This window comes from Leopardus geoffroyi, chromosome C1 (genome assembly GCF_018350155.1).
Source record: "Leopardus geoffroyi isolate Oge1 chromosome C1, O.geoffroyi_Oge1_pat1.0, whole genome shotgun sequence".
NCBI classification, from domain to species: domain Eukaryota; kingdom Metazoa; phylum Chordata; class Mammalia; order Carnivora; family Felidae; genus Leopardus; species Leopardus geoffroyi.
The window spans coordinates 44,939,198-44,952,807 of record NC_059328.1 but is presented as its reverse complement, the minus strand read 5'-3'; the positions used below and the strand labels follow the sequence as shown (position 1 = coordinate 44,952,807).

General features: G+C 46.6%; 1 long non-coding RNA gene across 1 annotated transcript; it reads left to right on the top strand.

The window, feature by feature from the left end:
- The first annotated feature begins 2,941 nt into the window (after nt 1-2,941).
- LOC123597952 lies at nt 2,942-10,275 on the top strand. Its single transcript, XR_006712320.1, has 3 exons — nt 2,942-3,072; nt 7,387-7,572; nt 9,974-10,275. It is a non-coding gene; the product is annotated as an uncharacterized LOC123597952 (long non-coding RNA).
- Nucleotides 10,276-13,610: the final 3,335 nt, after the last annotated feature.

Sequence of the window (13,610 nt, the reverse complement as noted above, 5' to 3'; positions counted from 1 at the left end):
CAATGTTGTCCCCTCATGATGAGACTATTACTATCAAAAATAACTATTAAATATCCCCACCCTGGGGCACCCGGGTGGCTCAGGCAGTTAAGCATCCAACTCTTGGTTTCAGCTCAGGTCATGATCTCATGGTCTGTGAGTTTGATCCCTGCATCAGGCTCCGTGCTAACAGTGTGGAGCCTGCTTGGGATTCTCTCTCTCTCTCTCTCTCTCTCTCTCTCTCTGCCTATCCCCTGCTTGTGCTCTCTCTCTCTCTCAAAATAAATAAATATACTTTAAAAATGCCTCAGGGGTGCCTGGGTGGCTCAGTCAGTTAAGTGTCTGACTCTTGATTTCAGCTCAGGTCATCATCTCACGTTTCGTGAGTTCAAGCCCCACATCGGGCTCTGTGCTGGCAGTGCGGAGCCTGCTTGGGATTCCCTCTCTTTCTCTCTCTCTCTCTCTGCCCAACCCCCCCCCCCACTCACGCTGTCTCTGTTTCTCTGAAAATAAATAAACATAAAAAATTTTTTAAAAGAAAAATATCCCAACCCCTCTCCCTGCCAGAGAAACATTCTCCTCCTCTGTCTGTGCCCACCTGCCCATTTTTGTTTTGGTGGCCACCCCAGTAAAAACCCGTGGTGCTGATTCCAGGGGCTAGTCCCAGACTGCTGACCCTAGACTTATGACAGACAGTTGTCAGCACCACATAGGGCATCTGCATCTGACCTGTAGGAAAGAAAAAGCCTGGTGCCCAGTGATGATGACAAATTCAGACTATTGTTCCTCCCTTTGTAAGACTTCTTTGGAGGGAACAAGTTGACATGCCACTGTGAATAAAGAAGGGAATAAGGGGGTCTTTGGGAATTATCAAGATCTGAGGGGAAATTTTTGCAGGATTCTGCATGATAATGACTTGACTAAGTGCTCAGGACCCTCTCTCTGTTCCAGCTCCCAGGGGTGAATCAATCACCAGAATGAGGCTAGCTGATTGTAGTAGCTTAGTGAAGACAGATATGGCTGACACCTCAAATACTAGAAAAGAGGACACAGAATGAGGGGTTCATTTATTGCAATACCAAGGGAAAGGCCCAAAACTCCACTTGAAAAGAGGATTACTTCCCTGGAAGAATCAGTGGTGAAGACCTCAATTACGAGGTCACAAGAAGAAAGCCTGGTGAATCCCCTAGACTCAGGGAGGGGGCCCTTCCCTCTAATGAGCTACGTGTAGCTCTAGGAGAGGTCACCTCTTCTATCCAGTGGCTGTGCCCGAAGGCATTGGCATTGTGGGGCTGGGGACACCTCATCTCCACGGGTATGTTAGAACAAAGAGGCCTCCCTCCTTCATCCCATCTAAACAAATGCATCATCAGTAGCCTACTGGAGAAGAAACTCCTCCCTATCTTCTACTGCCTATCAGTCTCCCCTGGCCTAAAAGACCCCAAGACCTCGTGTGCATGTCCTCCAAAGCAAGCATTTACAGAGCAGATATTATCAAAGGATCAGAGCCATTGAAGGAAGGAGATCAGTCCCAACAACTAGAACAGGTGGCTTTCAAGGAGGTAAGATGCAGTTAGAATTCTCAAGATGTTGTGAAAGCACATACAAAAAATAACTTTTGGTACTTACATATGCTTTCTGAATTTTAAAATTCAATAGAAGATTGTAAAACTAAGTGTTAATTTCCCCCAAAATGATTATAGCATTTTAGAAAATTAAATATAGGAAACAACCCACAATATAGAGCGACAAATACATGAAAATCATAAATGAAAAGGTGAGAGACATAAAAGACACATGCAGGACTTCTATTATGTAAGTGATAGAGTTCCAAAAGGGGGACAAGACACTGATGGAGAATTAATAATATGGGACAGGGGCGCCTGGGTGGCGCAGTCGCTTAAGCGTCCGACTTCAGCCAGGTCACGATCTCGCGGTCCGTGAGTTCGAGCCCCGCGTCGGGCTCTGGGCTGATGGCTCAGAGCCTGGAGCCTGTTTCCGATTCTGTGTCTCCCTCTCTCTCTGCCCCTCCCCCGTTCATGCTCTCTCTCTGTCCCAAAAATAAATAAACGTTGAAAAAAAAAATTTAAAAAAAAATAATAATATGGGACAGAGTTCAAGAAAAGTTCACCAAAGTGAGGAAAGATGAGAAAATTCATGTGGAAAGGATGCACTGTGGACAGGAGTAATGTTTAAGTGGCACACACCTAGGGATAGCCTGGCAAAATTACCCAACTCCAAAAACAGAAGAAAGAAAAAATATTCGTAAGCTTCTTGTGGCTGCCATAAAGTTGTATCTCTCAGATCTAAGTTTACCACCAAGGGCACGTAGAGGTCATGCTCCCTGCAGATTAATCATGCCAGGACACAAGGCAGGCCAGTTCCTGTGAGACACGGGTCTCCTTCAGGGACAACTTTAGCTCAAGGACTCCCCACAGGCCTGGCCAACCCATCTTGGAGCTATGCTGCAGTCAGAGACCATTCCTACCTCAAGGGCGATTCCTTTCCAATCTCCTGTTACAGAATTCAGACCTCCATCAGGGGCTCAAGGTTCTGCTGGTCTTCTGTTGCCGTGCCGCTAAATCTCTTACATAGTTAATGCTATCTGTGAGTCATCATGGCTGACCTCAACTAACACAGACATACAGATAGATGGGCGGGGAGAGGTACATAGACAGGCAAAACTAAAAAAAAAAAAAAAAAAAAAAAAAATCTAACTTTCTGTGCAATACTGGTAAATAGAAGACAGTGAATCATAATTTTTAGATCACTGAGAGAAAAAAATATAATGAAAGCATCCCACATTTTACTATATTCTCAGTGAAAGCTGTTAGATACTAGTGGAACTCACAAATATTTCCAGTTCTCTGCCTTCGGGGCACACGGGGGCTTGGCATTACTCTGCCCCTTTGTAGTTTGTCATGGACATATGACGTTCTTTGGGCAATGAAAATGTGTGTGTCACTTCTGGGCAGAGGCATGTCAGGGTCGTGAGACTTCCCGGCACTCTCTCCCCTTGCTGCTCTGATCCAGGAAGCTTACATTGATACAGAAGTGAAACGTGGAGCTCTCACATGCGGGACAACCTTCCCAGTAAGTCTCCTGACCCAGCCACAAAGCAAAAGGGAGACTTTTCTTCTGTTAAGCCTTTGAGATTTGGAGAATATTGATTCCCACAGCGTAAACTATTCGATTCCACTAATACAGAGGCCAGAGAAAACGATGTAAGCTCCGTGAGGGCGCGGCCCTTCACTATCCCCTGTCATACCCGCTTGCCCGAGAACATCATGAACTACCACCCTATATACTGGGGTGGTGGCGTTGGTGCTGGATCTTGACATTGAAAGAAATGTTCAGTTACTAAAGAATTAAAAGAGCATGTACCCATGCCCTTAGCTGAGGAAATCACTTGGGGAAGAATTCTAAACACATGATAATTAAATTAAAACAAAAGTCTCCAGGTAGAAAAGATGACAAGCACAAGAAAGAGCGGTGGGCAGTAAATCTTGTGGTATTTTATGGTTAAATCTAAAAGGAAGATGAATGCTTGGCTGGGAATTGTAATACGAGTTAAGCGAGGATTATTGAAACCGAAGAGGCGTATTGTAAGAAAATATGGGATAATAGAACAAAAGTTCGGAATTTACTCAGCAAAACCCAGGAGGTAAGGGTATGAGGGGGGCCGGGGGCAGGTTCCACAAGGGAGTAGGAAGAAGATGAAGCTCCAACATTTAAGGGTTTCATCACTGTGGCGAGCACGTGGCCAAGTAAAACATTGAGGTGGGAAAGAATTAGGAAGAGTTATTGGATTTTTATGTAGTGATAGAGAAGCATTTGGCTGGAAAGATGGTTAACCATTACTATATATGATTAAGAGGCCTATTGTTTGATCATTCAGTGGACCAATAGTTATTGAGTACCTAGCATATGCTGAGTATTTTTATAGGTGTTAGGGCTGTATTGGTGAATACATCAGTAAATAAAACAGACAAGCTTCCTACTCTCACTCTCAAGAAGGAATGGACAGGTCATCGAACAAATAACAACATAATTTCCGATGGTCAGGACCACCCTTTCTTTTCCTTGACTAAAACCTGAGGAAAGAATAGAAATTATCTCTGGGAAGATGAGGAGACCAGTTTTCTAGGCAGAAAACTTAAGGCAGTGATAAGTTTGGTATGTTCAAGTAGCAGAAGGAAGGTCATATAGACTGGAGCTCGTGTGTGTGTCCAGGGTGGGGGTGGGGGCGTCACAATACCAGTTCACAAAAGTGACAGATTACAGAGAACTCCATGAGGCTGAGTAAGAATGCGGGATTGTTCCAAATGTATTGGAAAGCAATTGAGGAGTTTTAGGAAAGGGAGTGTCATGATGTGATTTAAGATCATGGGCTGATATGCACAGAAAGGGTCATAGAGGCCAGGGCAAGAGTGAAAGCAGGGACGCCAACTAGGACACGATGGTAGCTTGGACCAGACAGTGGAATGGGCATGGAAAATAGAGGCCAGATTGGGATTCTTTTGAAGATACAGGTAATGGAACCTGGCAATGGATTAGCTGTCCTAAGTGAGGGGAAGGAAAGAATTGAAGTTAACTCAGTATTGTTGCCTTGAGCACTTGAGTAGAAGACTCAGGGACAACCGATTGGGGGCTGGAGAGAGGGGAAGGTAAGTCATAAACAAAGCTATGTTTAGGCAAATTCCATCTGAGATGCCTATTAGACACCCAGGGAAAGATGTATCCGAGCTCACATTTGGATACATGGGCTGAGTCAGAACCCAGGGGTGGGGGTGAACAGTCATCAGAGAGGAGGCATCCGAAACCAAAGGAAGACTCAGGCTACTGTATTTCCACAGTGATATATGTAAAGCACCTAGCCTGGGACTTAACACATGGTAGGTGCTCAATAAGTGATTTCTTCCCCCTTTCTCCTGGGGATGATTGAAGACGGTCTCCTAGAATGAATCCTGAGCTGAGCGTCAGGAGACTGGACCAGGGAAGAGTCCTGACATAGGCAAGACGTGTCAGCTTCTGGTCCTCAGTTCTCTCAGCAATTACAAGAAAGTAACGGCCATCAGCAGTGCTGATCTGGGGACGGGACGGGATGGGAATGGAATACAGTGAAGCATGTGGAAATTTTAGGGGGTGATGGGTATGTTCTTTACATTGACTGTGCTGATGGTTTCACAGGTTTGTACATATCTCAGAACTCATCAAATTGGACACTTGATGAGTATGGATTATTTTATGTCAATTATACCTTAATAATGCTGCTAAAATAAAATTAAAAGGAACAGTTTCTGCTTTATTTATCTCCCTGGGTTGTTGGGTCTAGGATTAAATAATAGGATTAAATGATAACTATAGGGGGGCCTGGGTGGCTCAGTCGGTTAAGCGTCCGACTTCGGCCCAGGTCATGATCTCACGGTCCGTGAGTTCGAGCCCCGCATCGGGGCTCTGTGCTGATAGCTGGGAGCCTGGAGCCTGCTTCGGATTCTGTGTCTCCCTCCCTCTGACCCTCCCCTGTTCATGCTCTGTCTCTCTCTGTCTCAAAAATAAATAACCATTAAAAAAAATTTAAATGATAATTATAGAAGCACTTGAAATAATAAAAACTAAACAGAGGGAGCATATTCTATTGCTGCTGACTTTTTGCTCCCTGTAAATAGGCACCGACTTATTCAGGAGCAGAAAGTAAGAGCTACAGGGTACATGGAGGAAAAATACGAAGATTTTCCTAAAAAAACGACAAACCAGACGGGAAGGGGACTGTATTAGGGTTCTCCAGAGAAACAGAACCAATGCGGGAGATGTGATTTATTACACAGAATTGGCTCGTGCAATTATGGAGGCTGGAAAGTCCTCAGATTTTCAGTCAGCAAGCTGGAGACCCAGGAGAGCCAACGGTCTAGTTCTTTTTTTTAATTATTATTATTATTTTTAATGTTTATTTATTTGGGAGACAGATCACAAGCGGGGGGAGGGGCAGGGAGAGAGGGAGGGAGACACAGAATCTAAAGCAGACTCCAGGCTCTGAGCTGTCAGCACAGAGCCCGACGTGGGGCTCGAACCCATGAACCGTGAGATTACGACCCGAGCCGAAATCGGACACTTAACCGACTGAGCCACCCAGGCGCCCCTACCAATGCTCTAGTTCTAGTCTGAGTCCACAGGCCTAAGAACCAGGAGAGCTGGTGGTATAGATCCAGTTGGAACTTGGAGGTTCAAGCCCCAGGGTGAGTGGGTGTGTTAGGCCCAGCGTGAAGACAGGAAAAATCAAGGTCCCAGCCCAAAAGTAGTCAGGCAGGAAGAACGCCCTCTTACTGTTTCTTTGCTCTATTCAGGCCTTCAACTGATTGGATGAGCCTCTCATTAGGGAGAGCAATCTGCTTTACTAAATCCACAAATCCAAATGCCGATCTCATTCAAAACCCCCTCACAAGCTCAGTAATGTTTGACTAAGCATCTAGGCATCCCACAGCCCAGTCAAGTTGACAGAAGAATTAGCCATCATGGGGACTATTACTTATTGAGCTACTATTTACAGCAAACCTCTATTACACCCCTGTCACAGATAAAACCCAAAGGGACCAAGAGGTGACATCGCCTGCCCCAGAACACAGGGCTGCCAAAATGACAGAGCCGGCTTTAAACTTCATTTCATCTAAGTCCGCTGTACCAAACTCCGCTTCTTAGAATCCCAAAGCTCAGAGTTGAATGAGCCCTTAGGGATTAGCTAGTCCCTATCCTTGGTTTTGCAGAAATCCAGAGGCAAAGTGACAAGTTCAGGTGGCACGCAAACTATTGAGAGAGCCCGCAGCTCCTGCCCCGTCACACCATCACTGCTGCTGTTGGGTTTGGGTGGAATCAGACTCCGTCTTTGGCCACTTCCAAGTCCAGCCTGGGAGGGAGGAAAATCCTACTGTGGGATCATGTTCTGCCCTCGTGGCCTCACCAGAGAATGTTCCAACGGCTGAGCCCCATCCTGCCCTCTCACCATTTCCAGCCCCTCTTTCCCAGACTGCCCTAGTCATTTTTTCTTGGAGGAAAAAATGACACGCAGACATCCACAATTCAGGAGTGTGGGGCTGTCTACTGGGGTCCTGCAGTAGACAGTTGCTCTTGGGGGAAAAGTCATGTCCATAAGGTTATAAATGACTGGATCCCAGGATCCTAGTGAGCTCCAGAGAAGAAATAAGGGGAAGAAAGCCTAGTGGGGAAGGGAAAGGTTGAAGGATTCTCTACCTGAAAGATACCATCCTGGGGAAAGTTTTTTCCATGCTAATACTAGCCGGCATTTATCGACAACTTACTGAGCAGTCAGCCACAATTCTAGGGGACTCAGGTTGTCTCAGTTATCACAGCCACTCAACAAGGTATGTACTTTTATGATCCCATTTTTTACAGATAAGAAACTGAGGCACAAAGGTGTTAAGTAACTTTCCCAGGAGCACACAGTTGATGGCTGGTGGAGCTGATTTTCCACCTCTGGCAGTTCGACTTCAGAACCTGCGCACTAATGCTTACACAATGGTTTCTGGTTTGTACATCACGTTTCCACCAGTTATCTCATCCGATTTGCATACCACACCTGTGAGTCAAGTTTTGCCCTCTGCGTTGGTTTCCTTCTTCATAAAATGAAGTTCACAGAGTGAAGAGACTCGCCCAAGTCCATCCAATGAATCAATGGTTGATACTCATTGATTCATTCAAAAAAATGTTTATCGGGGCACCTGGGTGGCTCAGTCGGTTAAGCGGCCGACTTCGGCTCAGGTCATGATCTCGCGGTCCGTGAGTTCGAGCCCCGCGTCGGGCTCTGTGCTGACAGCTCAGAGCCTGGAGCCTGTTTTGAATTCTGTGTCTCCCTCTCTCTCTGCCCCTCCCCCATTCATGCTCTGTCTCTTTCTGTCTCAAAAATAAATAAACGTTAAAAAAAAAAATATTTATCGAACACCCACTAAGGGGTAGGCACAGCCACCGCCTTCAGGAAACCATAGGCTGTCCAGGGAGCTAGGCAATTACAATACAGTCTGACTTTTTTTTATTGTTTTAATTTTTTTTTTTAATTTTTTTTTTTCAACGTTTATTTATTTTTGGGACAGAGAGAGACAGAGCATGAACGGGGGAGGGGCAGAGAGAGAGGGAGACACAGAATCAGAAGCAGGCTCCAGGCTCCGAGCCATCAGCCCAGAGCCCGACGCGGGGCTCGAACTCACGGACCGCGAGATCGTGGCCTGGCTGAAGTCGGACGCTTAACCGACTGCGCCACCCAGGCGCCCCTATTGTTTTAATTTTTATTTTACCATTTTTACTAAAGCGTAACAATGCAGTAAGGCATGCAAATCAAAGTGTGCAGTTCAATGAATATTCAATATGAACACATATGCATATACCCATGCCTGTGTGTCAACGTGCATAGGTATATATCTCTGAATCAAGGTATAGACTATTTCCAGTTCCACACAAGGCTCCTTGATACCAAGGTCACTGTTATTCTGGCCTGTTTTCACCATGAATCTGTCGCGCTGGTTTCCAGCTTCATTGAAATGGACTCGGACAGTGTATACTCGTTCATACCTGGCTTTCCTTCCCCAACATTCTCCCATGCTGCCGGTATCATAGCTTTTTTCCCTTTTATTGCTGCTCTGTTTGGTCCTGTTTGACCACACCTGTGCACGGCAGGCTTGCTCTCTGGGAAGCCAACTCGGAGGCAGATTCGTAGGCAGAATGGCTACTGAGAAGTGCCCTTGGGTTGACAGCTGCAGACAGGAGAGACAAGAAGCAGGACGGGGAGCGGGGAGATATTCAGAGTTTGGTGCAGACCCAAGGACCACCCCAGCCAACCCCACGAGGAGCCTGGAAGCTAAAACAGCCTGTGCTGTGCGGCTGTGGCAAAGCGGCCGTCTGCGCCCCAGGCAGATCTGGAAGGGCCAGAGAGCCTGAAGGTTGGCTGCTGGCAGCTGTCCCAACAGCTGGGGCAAGCCCCACCTTGAGGAGGGATCTGGGCAGCACCTGGCCGTGCCCACGCTTTGATATATTTCTCCATTCTCCGGTTGATGGACATTTGGGTGGGTTCCACTTTGCACTATTATGAATCATGCCGCTATGAACGTTCTTATAAATGTCTTTTGATGGACATAACCACTTGTTTCTGTTGGAGATATAACTAGGAACAGAATTGCTTGATCAGTCGTAGGGCATATATCAATTTACACTTTCACCAGCCATGTAAGAGAGTTTCCATTATTCCAACGCCTAGGATTAAAGTCTCTATAATTGTAGCCATTTTTGTGGGTGGGTATTTAGTGGCATCTCGTTATGGTTTTGATTTGCATTTCCCTGACCGGCTTAACACAGAGCCATCAAATATCTGCCTAAGCCACCGTGTCTGGTCAGCGTGCAGCCAAACTTGAACCCCAGGTAGTTGGTTCTAGAGACGCTATGTCTCTCCCCGTCCGTGTTTCCACCGGGGAGTATCTATTTCTAAAGACTGAACTACTTCTGAAGCAATTGGTGACTCCCTCCCTGGGAGTCTGGTTTTGTGGTATGTATTCGTGTCCCCCTGGGGCAGAGGCTGACAGCCAGTCCCCACTTCCTTCTTGCTTCATACCCTTTGTGATCAGGTGTCTGATGACTATGTGCTTAGGGGAAAAGACAGTGAAATACAAGAGACGCCACTCAGGCTGCTGAGACTCCTTTTCGGGGTCTTCAATAATGTCATGAAGCAACTGAACTTACCGACACCAGAACTCCCGTAATGCAAACATCCTAAAGTACACAATGACAAATTTTCTTAGTATTTAAGCCATTTGAGTTAGTCTTCTGTTACTTGTAGCCAAAAACATCCTAACTCCCTCTTTCCCACACCTCAGTTCCAACAGATTGCTACTTTTCTTCCTGGGGCTTCTCCTTACAATGTGGTCTTCTGGAAAATGCAAGAATGAGTCATTCTTGCAACGTGTATAATAACATAGATTATTTCGATTCTATGCAGAGCAACTCTAAACGGTAGGATTCGTGTCAACTCCATTTCCTAGATGAGGAAACTACGGAAACAAATCTCAGCTTCCTGAGGACTTGAACATCTCAAAGGGTTCTTCCTAGCAATGACTTCATTTTTCAGAAACTACAGCCAAGAGCCAGAGAGAGGAAATATCTTGCTTATGGTCCCACAACTAGTGAGTAGAACACCTGAACTCGGTAGATCTTCATAGAAAACAATTCTTTCCTTCCAAGAAATTAACATACAAACGTTCAACTGGGCACTCTGGGAAGCCAGAACACCCAGCCACTCGACATTTTTTTTTTTTAATTTTTTTTTTCAACGTTTATTTATTTTTTGGGACAGAGAGAGACAGAGCATGAACGGGGGAGGGGCAGAGAGAGAGGGAGACACAGAATCGGAAACAGGCTCCAGGCTCTGAGCCATCAGCCCAGAGCCCGATGCGGGGCTCGAACTCATGGACCGCGAGATCGTGACCTGGCTGAAGTCGGACGCTTAACCGACTGCGCCACCCAGGCGCCCCGCCGCTCGACATTTTAATTGCTCAATCAACAGTCTTCTGCTTCCGAGGATGCCAGTCGGAACGTCTCCTGCACATCTCACAGAGGACACATATTCTGACACCAAGGAGAAAATGAAAGCAACTCCCTGTCCAAGACTCATAAAGTCAGCGCCTCTGCATAAATATACAGGTTTCCCTGAAGCTGGAGACTCACTGAATGTCAGAGCTGGTGTACAGAGAACGGAGAGCTGAGCTGAGCTCAGGTGCCTTCCCTCCCCAACCCCCCCACCCCCCACCCCCGCCTCTAGGAGAGGGCAGAGGAGCCTGGCTCCTGGCTCAGATTCTCCTAAGAGCGCTGCAGGCCTGCGTGGCTCAGTGGGTTCAGCGTCCGACTCTGGACTTCTGCTCAGGTCGTGATCTCACGGTTCATGAGATCGAGCCCTGCGTCAGGTGCTGTGCTGACAGCATGAAGCCTGCTTGGGATTCTCTCTCTCTCTCTCTCTCTCTCTCTCTCAAGATAAATAAACAAACAAAAGGAAACAAAAGGAACTGCAGGTGTCTCTCGTGCTCTCAGAGCTCTGAAGCTCCTCAGATTCCATCCTCTTCCACTGGGACCCTGCTTCCCTCTCTTCCCTGGAGCCGCCAACATTCTCTCTTCCTTCTGGAGAGCTCAGTCACCCCATCCCCCCTGCTGGCTGTGAGGAAGTCACCATCTGCCAGCTCCACAGACACACTCTTATTTGCTGCCCCTAAAATGAAGCCCTTGACCCTTCTGTCATGTGAGTCTTACTGGGAGATTTTAACACAAAGGCCATTCGGCTGAGAGCCTTTTGGCATTACTGAGAGAAGAACGGCCAGGGGGCCACTGCAGGGCCTACCTCACACAGCAACTCCCAGGCCTTGTTAAGGACCTTGTACTTACCCAGAAGGCAAAGGGAAGCCACTGAGTCATTTTAAGCAGGAGTGCAGCAAGATGCCATCTGGGTTCTAGAAAAACCACTCTTGTGGCCAAGGGAAAGTTGGGGAGGACAAGGGACAAGACTAGAGACAAAGGGCAATCATTTGGGCTGCTTTGTCAGGTAAGGAGCTCCCTGTCACTGAAGCATGCAAACGAGATAGAGAAGCTATAAGGAAGATTCCTGCAAAGACACACGGTTGGACTAGCTCGTGCCTGAGGTCCCTTCCAGCTTGGAACCACCAAGAGAAAACCTCCCTGCCCCAACCCAAACTCCACTCCTCTTAAGCTCACAAGCTGGGACTGCAGTGTCCCCATCCATGCCTGAGTAGGTTTCTGTCTCCATGGCATATTTGAGGTGCTCAGCCAGTGCCCCCCACGGGGACAAGGGGCGGTCCCATTTTGTTGTGCAACAGCTCATAAATCCAGGAATTACAAACAAAGAGAATTCTGTTATAGGTATATGCCATTTGAAATACAATCTCTGTAAGGGCTTTATGTTTGTCATGAATTTTATAAATTGTTGCAGTAATTAACAGGGCATAAAACAGGCTTCCTACCCCATCCGGGAAGGCCTTCCTGAATGCTCCATTGTCAGATGTGCCTCTCAGGCCCTCAGAATGGCGGTGCCCTGGGTGATGCTGGGTGTGGGATTGAGGGTGGGGGCTGCAACCCTGGGAAAAACGCCTTCATTCACGGGCGGTAGTTTAATGGGCTCATTTTAGGTGGCTTAGAGAATGACATCAAGATTTATCTCCTGGGCCCTTCCCTCAATAAATTAGAATGGGGCCCGGGGCCCGGGAGACAATTAAGACCCTCTCCCACGTTTCCATCCAAAGCTGGGCAATGAGAAGTGTTTTCTTCGTTGCTCTGACTGCATGCGTTTGGGGGATTTTGCCACTTTTCTCCCCCTTGTTTTCTTTCTCTCTGGGAAAACCGTCAAATGCTGTATGGAAAATAAAGACCCCAATTCATGAGCACAGGTTTGATTTCTTTCTGGAAAATAGTACCTTCTCGAAGTCTGAAATGACCCAGAGAGTTATTCCTAGCCCTCCCTGGGGAATGCTATCTCTCTCCACGTAGCTTTGCAGGATGTTGGGAGACAGTCAACAAGCTTAGTGTCCTTGGGACTCCCTCCTCCTGGCTTTTTCATGAAGGAATATTTCAGGCAGACAAAAAAGTATAATTGGTATGAATAGTATTTATGAACCCGCTATCTGGCTGAAAATAGAAAACATTGCACAATGTTTTGGTCACAATGAAGCCCCCTGGCCCCTGTCCCATTTTCCAATAATGTGTCCTGTGGGATTCTAGCAGGGAAGGGACATGGTCAGATGAGATCGGGTTGCCCACTGTGACCAATCCACAGAGTGGGTCCATAGAGGAACCAAGGCTGGTTGTGAGACACCAGGCCGAACACCGGAAGGGTGTTCAATGGTCAGAGCAAAGACCATAGCACTCCAAGCCCCACCCTGCACCCCTTAATGCCGAGCATGGAAAACCAACAGGTAAATGAAATTTGTGAGTGACAATGGTGATTGATACCGGTATCTCACCTTTAATCAACCCGGTATTTTTCAAGCTCACTAAATCACCAAATCCTCCCCGTAACTCTTTATTTCATTCCAATTTGACATATAGGGAAAGGGATACTCAAGAGAATTAAATAATTTTCCCAAGACCGTGCTGTTGGTTTGGGGTCCTGGCTAATGCCCCTATAGCTCTTTCCTTGACCTTGAGTCACCCCATAACACCTAGGACAGACCCTGGCACGTACAGGTTGTGCTCTCTCAGCACTTTCTGTACAAATGGATCTCTCCTTCTACACACCCATCCTCTCTATTCTTTGGAGATGTAATCATACATAGCCTGTGTCATTTTTCTGACGCTTTTGTACATAAAATCACTCATGATGATGTTTTCTAACTTGGAAGTAAGCTCCTTGAAGGGGGGATAGATCATGTTTCTTATCTCCTGGCACAAAAATAAGAAATCATAATTATAATTAGATGACGGGCATAGGCTTCTACAACCAGAAGAGATATTTGAGGACATCTGGTTAAATACCTTCCTTTTACAAATGAGGAAACTGCGATTCGGAGAGGAAAAAACAAAAAAAAAAAATGCCTGGCCATGGTCCCTAGGGTGTGTGAGGAGGACGTTGTACATGT